This window comes from Coregonus lavaretus (assembly GCF_964263955.1).
Source record: "Coregonus lavaretus genome assembly, chromosome: 14".
NCBI classification, from domain to species: Eukaryota; Metazoa; Chordata; class Actinopteri; order Salmoniformes; family Salmonidae; genus Coregonus; species Coregonus lavaretus.
In genome coordinates this window covers 31,702,320-31,715,158 of record NC_140001.1, presented here as the reverse complement: position 1 = coordinate 31,715,158, position 12,839 = coordinate 31,702,320, and positions in this window count along the sequence as shown.

The window sequence follows — 12,839 nt, the reverse complement described above, 5'->3', positions numbered from 1 at the left end:
TGTGTGTGTGTGTGTGATATACCCCACTGCCTAAAAGCGATAAAGAGGGAGCACTATTCTTTTCTGAAGTACAGTGAGGGAAAAAAGTATTTCATCCCCTGCTGATTTTGTACGTTTGCCCACTGACAAAGAAATGATCAGTCTATAATTTTAATGGTAGGTTTATTTGAACAGTGAGAGACAGAATAACAACAACAAAAATCCAGAAAAACGCATGTCAAAAATGTTATAAATTGATTTGCATTTTAATGAGGGAAATAAGTATTTGACCCCTCTGCAAAACATGACTTAGTACTTGGTGGCAAAAACCATTGTTGGCAATCACAGAGGTCAGACGTTTCTTGTAGTTGGCCACCAGGTTTGCACACATCTCATGAGGGATTTTGTCCCATTCCTCTTTGCAGATCTTCTCCAAGTCATTAAGGTTTCGAGGCTGACGTTTGGCAACTCGAACCTTCAGCTCCCTCCACAGATTTTCTATGGGATTAAGGTCTGGAGACTGGCTAGGCCACTCCAGGACCTTAATGTGCGTCTTCTTGAGCCACTCCTTTGTTGCCTTGGCCGTGTGTTTTGGGTCATTGTCATGCTGGAATACCCACCCACGACCCATTTTCAATGCCCTGGGTGAGGGAAGGAGGTTCTCACCCAAGATTTGACGGTACATGGCCCCGTTCATCAACCCTTTGATGCGGTGAAGTTGTCCTGTCCCCTTAGCAGAAAAACACCCCCAAAGCATAATGTTTCCACCTCCATGTTTGACGGTGGGGATGGTGTTCTTGGGGTCATAGGCAGCATTCCTCCTCCTCCAAACACGGCGAGTTGAGTTGATGCCAAAGAGCTCGATTTTGGTCTCATCTGACCACAACACTTTCACCCAGTTCTCCTCTGAATCATTCAGATGTTCATTGGCAAACTTCAGACGGGCATGTATATGTGCTTTCTTGAGCAGGGGGACCTTGCGGGCGCTACAGGATTTCAGTCCTTCATGGTATAGTGTGTTACCAATTGTTTTCTTGGTGACTATGGTCCCAGCTGCCTTGAGATCATTGACAAGATCCTCCCGTGTAGTTCTGGGCTGATTCTTCACCGTTCTCATGATCATTGCAACTCCACGAGGTGAAATCTTGCATGGAGCCCCAGGCCGAGGTAGATTGACAGTTATTTTGTGTTTCTTCCATTTGCTAATAATCGCACCAACTGTTGTCACCTTCTCACCAAGCTGCTTGGCGATGGTCTTGTAGCCCATTCCAGCCTTGTGTAGGTCTACAATCTTGTCCCTGACATCCTTGGAGAGCTCTTTGGTCTTGGCCATGGTGGAGAGTTTGGAATCTGATTGATTGATTGCTTCTGTGGACAGGTGTCTTTTATACAGGTAACAAGCTGAGATTAGGAGCACTCACTTTAAGAGTGTGCTCCTATTCTCAGCTCGTTACCTGTTTAAAAGACACCTGGGAGCCAGAAATCTTTCTGATTGAAAGGGGGTCAAATACTTATTTCCCTCATTAAAATGCAAATCAATTTATAACATTTTTGACGTGTTTTTCTGGATGTTTTTGTTGTTATTCTGTCTCTCACTGTTCAAATACACCTACCATTAAAATTATAGACTGATCATTTCTTTGTCAGTGGGCAAACGTACAAAATCAGGAGGGGATCAAATACTTTTTTCCCTCACTGTACACACTTTATACTCTAGCTTTTGATGACAACTAGCCTCGGAAACATGACAACAACATGATTTCGAGATATGGCTACGCGAGACTAGATGACAACTAACAACCTGAGAATATGGACAACTGACAACACCACTACTTTTTCCATTTCATTACCGAACTCACACCTGGCTTGAGGATGAGCTGGGGAGGATGAAAATGTTTCAAGAGAGTTAATACAACTGTTGTGGTTAACTGAGTCAAAGGTTCCTGAAAGCCACTCTAGCACAGGTGGGATTGCAAATGTTCAAACAACTGCTTTCAAATGTGCATCTTTGGTTGGATCTTTAACCCATTACTTAGCTGCAAAGATAAAACAATAGCAATACTTTCATACAGGCAGACGCAATTACCATAATCGTGTATCATTGTTCCAAAGTGTAATCGGTGAGCAAGCTAAGAACTGGGAAACGGGTTCCTTGGGACGTCCAACTCTGACGTCACCGCATTGAAGTTGAAATTGAAAACAGTTAAAATAAGGGTTAAGGTTAGGGTTAGGTAAGGGTTAGGGTTAAGGGTAGGGTAAGGTTAGGGGCTAAGGTTAGAGTTAGTGTTTTGGGTAGGGACGTCCCTAGAACGTCCCATATAGCACTAACCGTAAGAACTGTACGTTCTCTATACCTGTGCATGTGACCAGTGGCCCATTACCCATCATATAGTGCCCTCTACTTACGTGGCAAATACAAAAACAAACTATAAACAACATAAGTAGGCCAAATGGCTCTTACACAACATAAACGTTACATTTACTCCAGAGAGTTGGAACAGCTCTGCAATATACAGTGCATTCGGAAAGTATTCAGACCCCTTCCCTTTTTCCACATTTTGTACCGTTACAGCCTTATTCTAAAATTGATTAAATTGTTTTTTTCCCTCATCAATCTACACACAATACCCCATAATGGCAAAGCGAAAACAGGTTTTTGGAAAGTTTTGCAAATGTATTCAAAATAAAAAACAGAAATACCTTATTTACAAAAGTATTCAGACCCTTTGCTATGAGACTCAAAATTGAGCTTAGTGCATCCTGTTTCCATTGATCATCCTTGAGATGTTTCTACAACTTGATTGGAGTCCACCTGTGGTAAATTAAATTGATTGGACATGATTTGGAAAGGCACACACCTGTCTATACAGTGGGGGAAAAAAGTATTTAGTCAGCCACCAATTGTGCAAGTTCTCCCACTTAAAAAGATGAGAGAGGCCTGTAATTTTCATCATAGGTACACGTCAACTATGACAAACAAAATCAGAAAAGAAAATCCAGAAAACCACATTGTAGGATTTTTAATGAATTTATTTGCAAATTATGGTGGAAATTAAGTATTTGGTCAATAACAAAAGTTTCTCAATACTTTGCTATATACCGTTTGTTGGCAATGACACAGGTCAAATGTTTTCTGTAAGTCTTCACAAGGTTTTCACACACTGTTGCTGGTATTTTGGCCCATTCCTCCATGCAGATCTCCTCTAGAGCAGTGATGTTTTGGGGCTGTCGCTGGGCAACACGGACTTTCAACTCCCTCCAAAGATTTTCTATGGGGTTGAGATCTGGAGACTGGCTAGGCCACTCCAGGACCTTGAAATGCTTCTTACGAAGCCACTCCTTCGTTGCCCGGGCGGTGTGTTTGGGATCATTGTCATGCTGAAAGACCCAGCCACGTTTCATCTTCAATGCCCTTGCATGGAAGGAGGTTTTCACTCAAAATCTCACGATACATGGCCCCATTCATTCTTTCCTTTACACGGATCAGTCGTCCTGGTCCCTTTGCAGAAAAACAGCCCCAAAGTATGATGTTTCCACCCCCATGCTTCACAGTAGGTATGGTGTTCTTTGGATGCAACTCAGCATTCTTTGTCCTCCAAACACGACGAGTTGAGGTTTTACCAAAAAGTTATATTTTGGTTTCATCTGACCATATGACATTCTCCCAATCCTCTTCTGGATCATCCAAATGCACTCTAGCAAACTTCAGACGGGCCTGGACATGTACTGGCTTAAGCAGGGCGACACATCTGGCACTGCAGGATTTGAGTCCCTGGCGGCGTAGTGTGTTACTGATGGTAGCCTTGTCACTTTGGTCCCAGCTCTCTGCAGGTCATTCACTAGGTCCCCCCGTGTGGTTCTGGGATTTTTGCTCACCGTTCTTGTGATCATTTTGACCCCACGGGGTGAGATCATGCGTGGAGCCCCAGATCGAGGGAGATTATCAGTGGTCTTGTATGTCTTCCATTTCCTAATAATTGCTCCCACAGTTGATTTCTTCAAACCAGGCTGCTTACCTATTGCAGATTCAGTCTTCCCAGCCTGGTGCAGTTCTACAATTTTGTTTCTGGTGTCCTTTGATAGCTCTTTGGTCTTGGCCATAGTGGAGTTTGGAGTGTGACTGTTTGAGGTTGTGGACAGGTGTCTTTTATACTTATAACAAGTTCAAACAGGTGCCATTAATACAGGTAACGAGTGGAGGACAGAGGAGCCTCTTAAAGAAGAAGTTACAGGTCTGTGAGAGCCAGAAATCTTGCTTGTTTGTAGGTGACCAAATACTTATTTTCCACCATAATTTGCAAATAAATTCATAACAAATCCTACAATGTGATTTTCTGGAATTTTTTTCCTCATTTTGTCTGTCATGGTTGACGTGTACCTATGATGAAAATTACAGGCCTCTCTCATCTTTTTAAGTGGGAGAACTTGCACAATTGGTGGCTGACTAAATACTTTTTTCCCCCACTGTATAAAGTCCCACATTTGACAGTGCATGTCAGCGCAATACCCAAGCCATGAGATCTAAGGAATTATCCGTAGAGCTCCGAGACAGAATTATGTTGAGGCACAGATCTGGGGAAGGGTACCAAAAAATGTCTAGAGCAGTGAAAGTCCCCAAGAACACAATGGCCTCCATCATTCTTAAATGGAAGAAGTTTTGGAACCACCAAGACTCTTCCTAGAGCTGGCTGCAAGGCCAAACTGAGCAATCGAGAGAGAAGGGCCTTGGTCAGGGAGGTGACCAAGAACCCGATGGTCACCCTGACAGAGCTCCAGAGTTCCTCTGTGGAGATGGGAGAACCTTCCAGAAGGACAACCATCTTGGCAGCACTCCACCAATCAGACCTTTATGGTAGAGTACTCCTCAGTAAAAGCCACATGACAGCCCACTTGGAGTTTGCCAAAAGGCACCTAAAGGAGTCAGACCATGAGAAACTAGATTCTCTGGTCTGATGAAATCAATGTTGAACTCTTTGGCCTGAATGCCAAGCGTCACGCCTGGAGGAAACCTGGCACCATCCTTACGGTGAAGCATGGTGGTGGCAGCATCATGCTGTGGGGATGTTTTTCAGCGGCAGGGACTGGGAGACTAGTCAGGGTTGAGGGAAAGATGAACGGAGCAAAGTACAGAGAGATCCTTGATGAAAACCTGCTCCAGAGTCCTCAGGACCTCAGACTGGGGCGAAGGTTCACCTTCCAACAGGACAATGACCCTATGCACACAGCCAAGACAACGCAGGAGTGGCTTCGGGACAAGTCTCTGAATGTCCTTGAGTGGCCCAGCCAGAGCCCGGACTTGAACCCAATCTCTGGAGAGGCCTAAAAATAGCTGTGCAGCGACGCTCCCCATCCAACCTGACAGAACTTGAGAGGATCTGAAGAAAATAATGGGAGAAACTCCCCAAATACAGATGTGCCAAGCTTGTAGCGTCATACTCAAGAAGACTCGAGGCTGTAATCGCTGCCAAAAGTGCTTCAACAAAGTACTGAGTAAAGGGTCTGAATACTTATGTAAATGTGATATTTCAGTTTTTCATTTTTAATACATTTGCAGAAAATTCTAAAAACCTGTTTTTGCTTTGTCATTATGGGGTATTGCGTGTAGATACAAAATTAAAATTAAAATAAACTTCCATTTTAGAATAAGGCTGTAACGTAACAAAATGTGAAAAAAGTCAAGGGGTCTGAATACTTTCCAAATGCACTGTACACAAAAAAACATCTAGATCTGATCCATGTTTGGAAACCACATCTGATCCTTACCTCTATCCTTCCATTTGTTATTTGTGATTTTCTGAATGTTGTGTCGTGCAGATGTACAAAATACAATTTTCTCTACCAACTAAGAAGACCCAACAAACATTGATAACTTCAAAGCTATTGAACAACTTCTTACAATACAATGGAACCGACTCATGTTCCCACAACAAAAGACTAAATGGATGTAATTTTTACAGGGACTTAATCAGTGGGTATGAATGAACACTGTCCCCAGGCTTGATGTCTTCTGTAGAGTGTCCATGCGCTCAGGCCTCGCTGCTCCTGTTAAAAGCTTTCTCCCTCTTCGAGGTCTTTGGAAGGTGAACGGTAATTGCTAAGGGAGGATTTAGCCCAACGACGGAACAAAGCAGCTCCTTTGTTTTACCAAGGTAACCCACTGGGCACAGACGTCAGTTCAACATCTAGTTTTGATTTACATTTTGGTGAGTTGTCAACTAACGTGAATTCAACAAAAAAATTTACATCGTTGGATTTAGGTTAAAAGTTGGGGGAAAATTTATGAAATACCCTTCCGTTTAGGACTTTTCTCAAATCCAATCAGTTTTCCACTTTGATTCAACATCGTCACATTTAATTTTTTGGTTGAAATGTGTGTGCATGCTTGTGTGTGTAATAGTGTATGTGCCCATACGTGTCCATGCTGTGCCTCACTCTCATTAGCAGTAGTGTTACCGCTGTGGTTATGACATCATAGCGGCAGTATGGGATTTTACAGCTGGACTGCAGAAAGATCGGGCAAACCACGAACCACGTCACTCCTTTTAATGTTCAGATTCTTTCACCCTGACTTCATGATGTAATAGGCTTATCAAGAAACCTAACAGCCTGTTTTCCATTGTTTCACTATCACGTTACAGTGGCACTGTCTGGATAAGCTGGACAGGCTTTGGCTGGGGAAACACACATATACAAACTCACTTACACACACACACACACAGAAGTCCACACAAGTAAACAAACAAAAATTTGACCAACTGGGGACATTTTGTTAGTCCCCACGAGGTCAAATGCTATTTCTAGGGGGTTTAGGGTTAAGGTTAGAATTAGTGTTAGGGTTAGAATTACATTAAGGGTTAGGGTTAGGAACTAGGGTTAGTTTTAGGGTTAGGGTTAGGATCTAGGGTTAGGGTTAAGGTTAGGTTTTTGGGTTAGGGTTAGGGTTAAGGTAAGGGTAAGAGTATGGGTTAGGGTTAGGGTTAGGTTTAGGGTTAGGGGTTAGGGAAAATAGGGGACTGAATTGTGTCCCCACAAGGTTAGCTGTACAAGACTGTGTGTGTGTGTGTGTGTGTGTGTGTGTGTGTGTGTGTGTGTGTGTGTGTGTGTGTGTGTGTGTGTGTGTGTGTGTGTGTGTGTGTGTGTGTGTGTGTGTGTGTGTGTGTGTGTGTGTGTGTGTGTGTGTGTGTGTGTGTGTGTGTGTGTGTGTGTGTAAGAAAGAAAGAAAGAAAGAAAGAAAGAAAGAAAGAAAGAAAGAAAGAAAGAAAGAAAGAAAGAAAGAAAGAAAGAAAGAAAGAAAGAAAGAAAGAAAGAAAGAAAGAAAGAAAGAGAGGGAGAGTGAGTGAGTTATCGAGAGGGAGATGGGTAGGAAGAATGTGTGTGAGAGAGAAAGTGACAGACAGACAGAGTTCAGCTTAGTGTTGAATTATTTATTCTAAACCATTTCTTAGTGAAGATCAGTAGAAAATTACATAGAGGCCTAATTATTGGGTCTTTCGACAGAGCTTGATTCTAGCAGAACCCTCACCAGCATTGTTTTAGGAGAAGAAAGTTATCAAAGGATCTGGACCAGATTAGAGTTGCCAACTGATCTCTCTGTGGCTTCCTGTTTTGCTGCATGAATTCTTTGGGCAAGTGCAAAAGGCACAGAACTGAACAAATCTGACAAGGTTAACCCTTTTATTGCCTATTTTTCAAGTGTCCCACCCTACATGCATATGCAGTATCAACTCATTTTAGACAGCACCTCTTCTCTACAGTCTTAGAAAAAAGGCTTATAAAAGGGTTATTCAGCTGTACCCATAGGGATCGTCAACTAGATTCAGGCACGGGATGATTTTTTCTTGTGCGGATGGTCGGGGGGCCGGAACATAATTACAAATAATTTGATCATCAACTAGATTCAGGCGCGGGACGATTTTTTATTGTGCGGATGGTCGGGGGGCCGGAACATAATTACTAATAATTTGTAGATGGCAAATTGACTGCAAGAAGCCCCAAAATATAAAACATTTGACTTTTTTGCTCAGAAAACTTGGGGGTCCAAATAAAATCATCCCCAGGCAAAATTCAGTCCGTGGGCTGCCTATTTGGGAGCCCTGGCATAGGAGAACCCTTTTTGGCTCCAGGTAGAAACCTTTTTGGTTCCATGTAGAACTTTTTTGGATTCCATGTAGAACCCTCTGTGGAAAGGGTTTTACATGGAACCCAAAAGGATTCTACCTGGACCCAAAAGGGTTCTACCTGGAACCAAAAAGGGTTCTTCAAAGGGTGCTCCTATGGGGACAGCCGAAGAACCATTGTAGGTTCTAGATACTTTGAGGGAAAAAAAGTATTTGATCCCCTGCTGATTTTGTACGTTTGCCCACTGACAAAGAAATGATCAGTCTATAATTTTAATGGTAGGTTTATTTGAACAGTGAGAGACAGAATAACAACAACAAAATCCAGAAAAACGCATGTCAAAAATTTTATAAATTGATTTGCATTTTAATGAGGGAAATAAGTATTTGACCCCTCTGCAAAACTTAGTACTTGGTGGAAAAACCCTTGTTGGCAATCACAGAGGTCAGACGTTTCTTGTAGTTGACCACCAGGTTTGCACACATCTCAGGAGGGATTTTGTCCCACTCCTCTTTGCAGATCTTCTCCAAGTCATTAAGGTTTCGAGGCTGACGTTTGGCAACTCCAACCTTCAGCTCCCTCCACAGATTTTCTATGGGATTAAGGTCTGGAGACTGGCTAGGCCACTCCAGGACCTTAATGTGCTTCTTCTTGAGCCACTCCTTTGTTGCCTTGGCCGTGTGTTTTGGGTCATTGTCATGCTGGAATACCCATCCACGACCCCTTTTCAATGCCCTGGCTGAGGGAAGGAGGTTCTCACCCAAGATTTGACGGTACATGGCCCCGTCCATCGTTTGACGGTGGGGATGGTGTTCTTGGGGTCATAGGCAGCATTCCTCCTCCTCCAAACACGGTGAGTTGAGTTGATGCCAAAGAGCTCCATTTTGGTTTCATCTGACCACAACACTTTCACCCAGTTCTCCTCTGAATCATTCAGATGTTCATTGGCAAACTTCAGATGGGCATGTATATGTGCTTTCTTGAGCTGGGGGACCTTGCGGGCGCTGCAGGATTTCAGTCCTTCACGGCATAGTGTGTTACCAATTGTTTTCTTGGTGACTATGGTCCCAGCTGCCTTGAGATCATTGACAAGATCCTCCCGTGTAGTTCTGGGTTGATTCCTCACCGTTGTCATGATCATTGCAACTCCACGAGGTGATATCTTGCATGGAACCCCAGGCCGAGGGAGATTGACAGTTCTTTTGTGTTTCTTCCATTTGCAAATAATCGCACCAACTGTTGTCACCTTCTCACCAAGCTGCTTGGCGATGGTCTTGTAGCCCATTCCAGCCTTGTGTAGGTCTACAATCTTGTCCCTGACATCCTTGGAGAGCTCTTTGGTCTTGGCCATGGTGGAGAGTTTGGAATCTGATTGATTGATTGCTTCTGTGGACAGGTGTATTTTATACAGGTAACAAGCTGAGATTAGGAGCACTCCCTTTAAGAGTGTATTTCTCCTAATCTCAGCTCATTACCTGTATAAAAGACACCTGGGAGCCAGAAATCTTTCTGATTGAGAGGGGGTCAAATACTTATTTCCCTCATTAAAATGTAAATCAATTTATAACATTTTTGACATGCGTTTTTCTGGATTTTGTTGTTGTTATTCTGTCTCTCACTGTTCAAATAAACCTACCATTAAAATTATAGACTGATCATTTCTTTGTCAGTGGGCAAACATACAAAATCAACAGGGGATCAAATACTTTTTTCCCTCACTGTACACCCAGTCACTACAAAGATACAGGTGTCCTTCCTAACTCAGTTGCTGGGGAGGAAGGAAACCGCTCAGTGATTTCACCATGAGGCCAATTGTGACTTTAAAATAGTTACAGAGTGTAATGGCTGTGATAGGAGAAAACTGAGGATGGATCAACAACATTGTAGTTCCTCCACAATACTAACTGAAACGATACTAAAGTAAAACTGCAAAAAATGTGGCAAAGAAATTAACTTTATGTCCTGGATACAAAGTGTTATGTAGGTGGCAAATTCAACAACACATTACTGAGTACCACTCTTCATATTTCCAAGCATGGTGGTGGCTGCATCATGTTATGAATGTGCTTGTCATCAGCAACGACTTGGGAGTTTTTTAGGATAAAAAGAAACGGAATAGAGCTAAGCAAAGGCAAAATCCTAGAGGAAAACCTGCTTTACAACAGACACTGGGAGACAAATTCACCTTTCAGCAGACAATAACTTAAAACACAAGGCCAAATATACTCTGGAGTTGCTTACCAAGACGACATTGAATGTTCCTGAGTGGCCGAGTTACAGTTTTGACTTAAATCGGCTTGACAATCTACGGCAAGACTTGAAAATGGCAGTCTAGCAATGATCAACAACCAACTTGACAGAGCTTGAAGAATTTTTTAAAGAATAATGTGCAAATGTTGAACAATCCAGGTGTGCAAAGCTCTTAGAGCCTTACCCAGAAAAGACTCACTGCTGTAATCGCTGCTATAAGGTGATTCTAACATGTATTGACTCAGGGGTGTGAATACTTATTTAAATTAGATGTTTCTGTATTTTATTTTCATACATTTTCATACATTTCTAAAAACACGTTTTCACTTTGTCATTATGGGGTATTGTGTGTAGTTTTTAATTTATTTAATCAATTTTGAATTCAATCTGTAACACAACAAAATGTGGAATAAGTCAAGGGGTATGAATACTTTCTGAAGGCACTGTATATCTTTCCTCTTCATTACCACTCATCCTTTCCCCATTTCCCCCTCTCCTCCTCCCGCCCTCCTCTTCTTCAGCCCTCCATCTGAATTGCAAATGGAAGTAGTGCACGACCAGTGTAGCTCCTCAATGTCATCAGGCCTACCCTGTGGATTAACAAGAGGGGAGAGGCAGTACAGAGAAACAAGAGATCAGTAACTCAGCTTATCAACTGGGTTGTCTTACCCTGCTTTTGATTCAGACATTTCTGAATGAGGTCTCTTTTACGCAAATAAGTTGCAAATAGAAAGATGCATATTGTCCTAAACATGAAATACAGTTCAGTTGGCCTAAAACCAAGTTTTTGTATGGAAGTAATTAATTTCTGTATTCTTCTCTTTCTTTTCCCTCTCTCCCTGTGCATTACAGCATATGGGGATGCCTGTATGTCAGGTAAACTTGCCAGGTAAACGGAAAGGGTTGTAGGCATGTCACTGCTCTAAATGAGAAAAAGAGTTGGAACACAACACCTGGTACCTCATTATAAGGTTTATTTATGAGTGCTTCTACGTATAAGTACAGCATGGAGAAGACTGGTCTACAGACAATAACACTATCAAAATGACAAAGATATCAAACATCCTTAGATAATAGGCTACAAACCAAACTAAACCAGGAAGAAATGCCAATCAAAACCTTAGAGATTGTTATGCTATAAACGCAAACCAGATACAGTGGGGAGAACAAGTATTTGATACACTGCCGATTTTGCAGGTTTTCCTACTTACAAAGCATGTAGAGGTCTGTAATTTTTATCATAGGGGCACTTCAACTGTGAGAAATGGAATCTAAAACAAAAATCCAGAAAATCACATTGTATGATTTTTAAGTAATTAATTTGCATTTTATTGCATGACATAAGTATTTGATCACCTACCAACCAGTAAGAATTCCGGCTCTCACAGACCTGTTAGTTTTTCTTTAAGAAGCCCTCCTGTTCTCCACTCATTACCTGTATTAACTGCACCTGTTTGAACTCGTTACCTGTATAAAAGACACCTGTCCACACACTCAATCAAACAGACTCCAACCTCTCCACAATGGCCAAGACCAGAGAGCTGTGTAAGGACATCAGGGATAAAATTGTAGACCTGCACAAGGCTGGGATGGGCTACAGGACAATAGGCAAGCAGCTTGGTGAGAAGGCAACAACTGTTGGCGCAATTATTAGAAAATGGAAGAAGTTCAAGATGACGGTCAATCACCCTCGGTCTGGGGCTTCATGCAAGATCTCACCTCGTGGGGCATCAATGATCATGAGGAAGGTGAGGGATCAGCCCAGAACTACACGGCAGGACCTGGTCAATGACCTGAAGAGAGCTGGGACCACAGTCTCAAAGAAAACCATTAGTAACACACTACGCCGTCATGGATTAAAATCCTGCAGCGCACGCAAGGTCCCCCTGCTCAAGCCAGCACATGTCCAGGCCCGTCTGAAGTTTGCCAATTACCATCTGGATGATCAAGAGGAGGAATGGGAGAAGGTCATGTGGTCTGATGAGACAAAAATAGAGCTTTTTGGTCTAAACTCCACTCGCCGTGTTTGGAGGAAGAAGAAGGATGAGTACAACCCCAAGAACACCATCCCAACCGTGAAGCATGGAGGTGGAAACATCATTCTTTGGGGATGCTTTTCTGCAAAGGGGACAGGACGACTGCACCGTATTGAGGGGAGGATGGATGGGGCCATGTCTCGCGAGATCTTGGCCAACAACCTCCTTCCCTCAGTAAGAGCATTGAAGATGGGTCGTGGCTGGGTCTTCCAGCATGACAACGACCCGAAACACACAGCCAGGGCAACTAAGGAGTGGCTCTGTAAGAAGCATCTCAAGGTCCTGGAGTGGCCTAGCCAGTCTCCAGACCTGAACCCAATAGAAAATCTTTGGAGGGAGCTGAAAGTCCGTATTGCCCAGCGACAGCCCCGAAATCTGAAGGATCTGGAGAAGGTCTGTATGGAGGAGTGGGCCAAAATCCCTGCTGCAGTGTGTGCAAACCTGGTCAAGACCTAC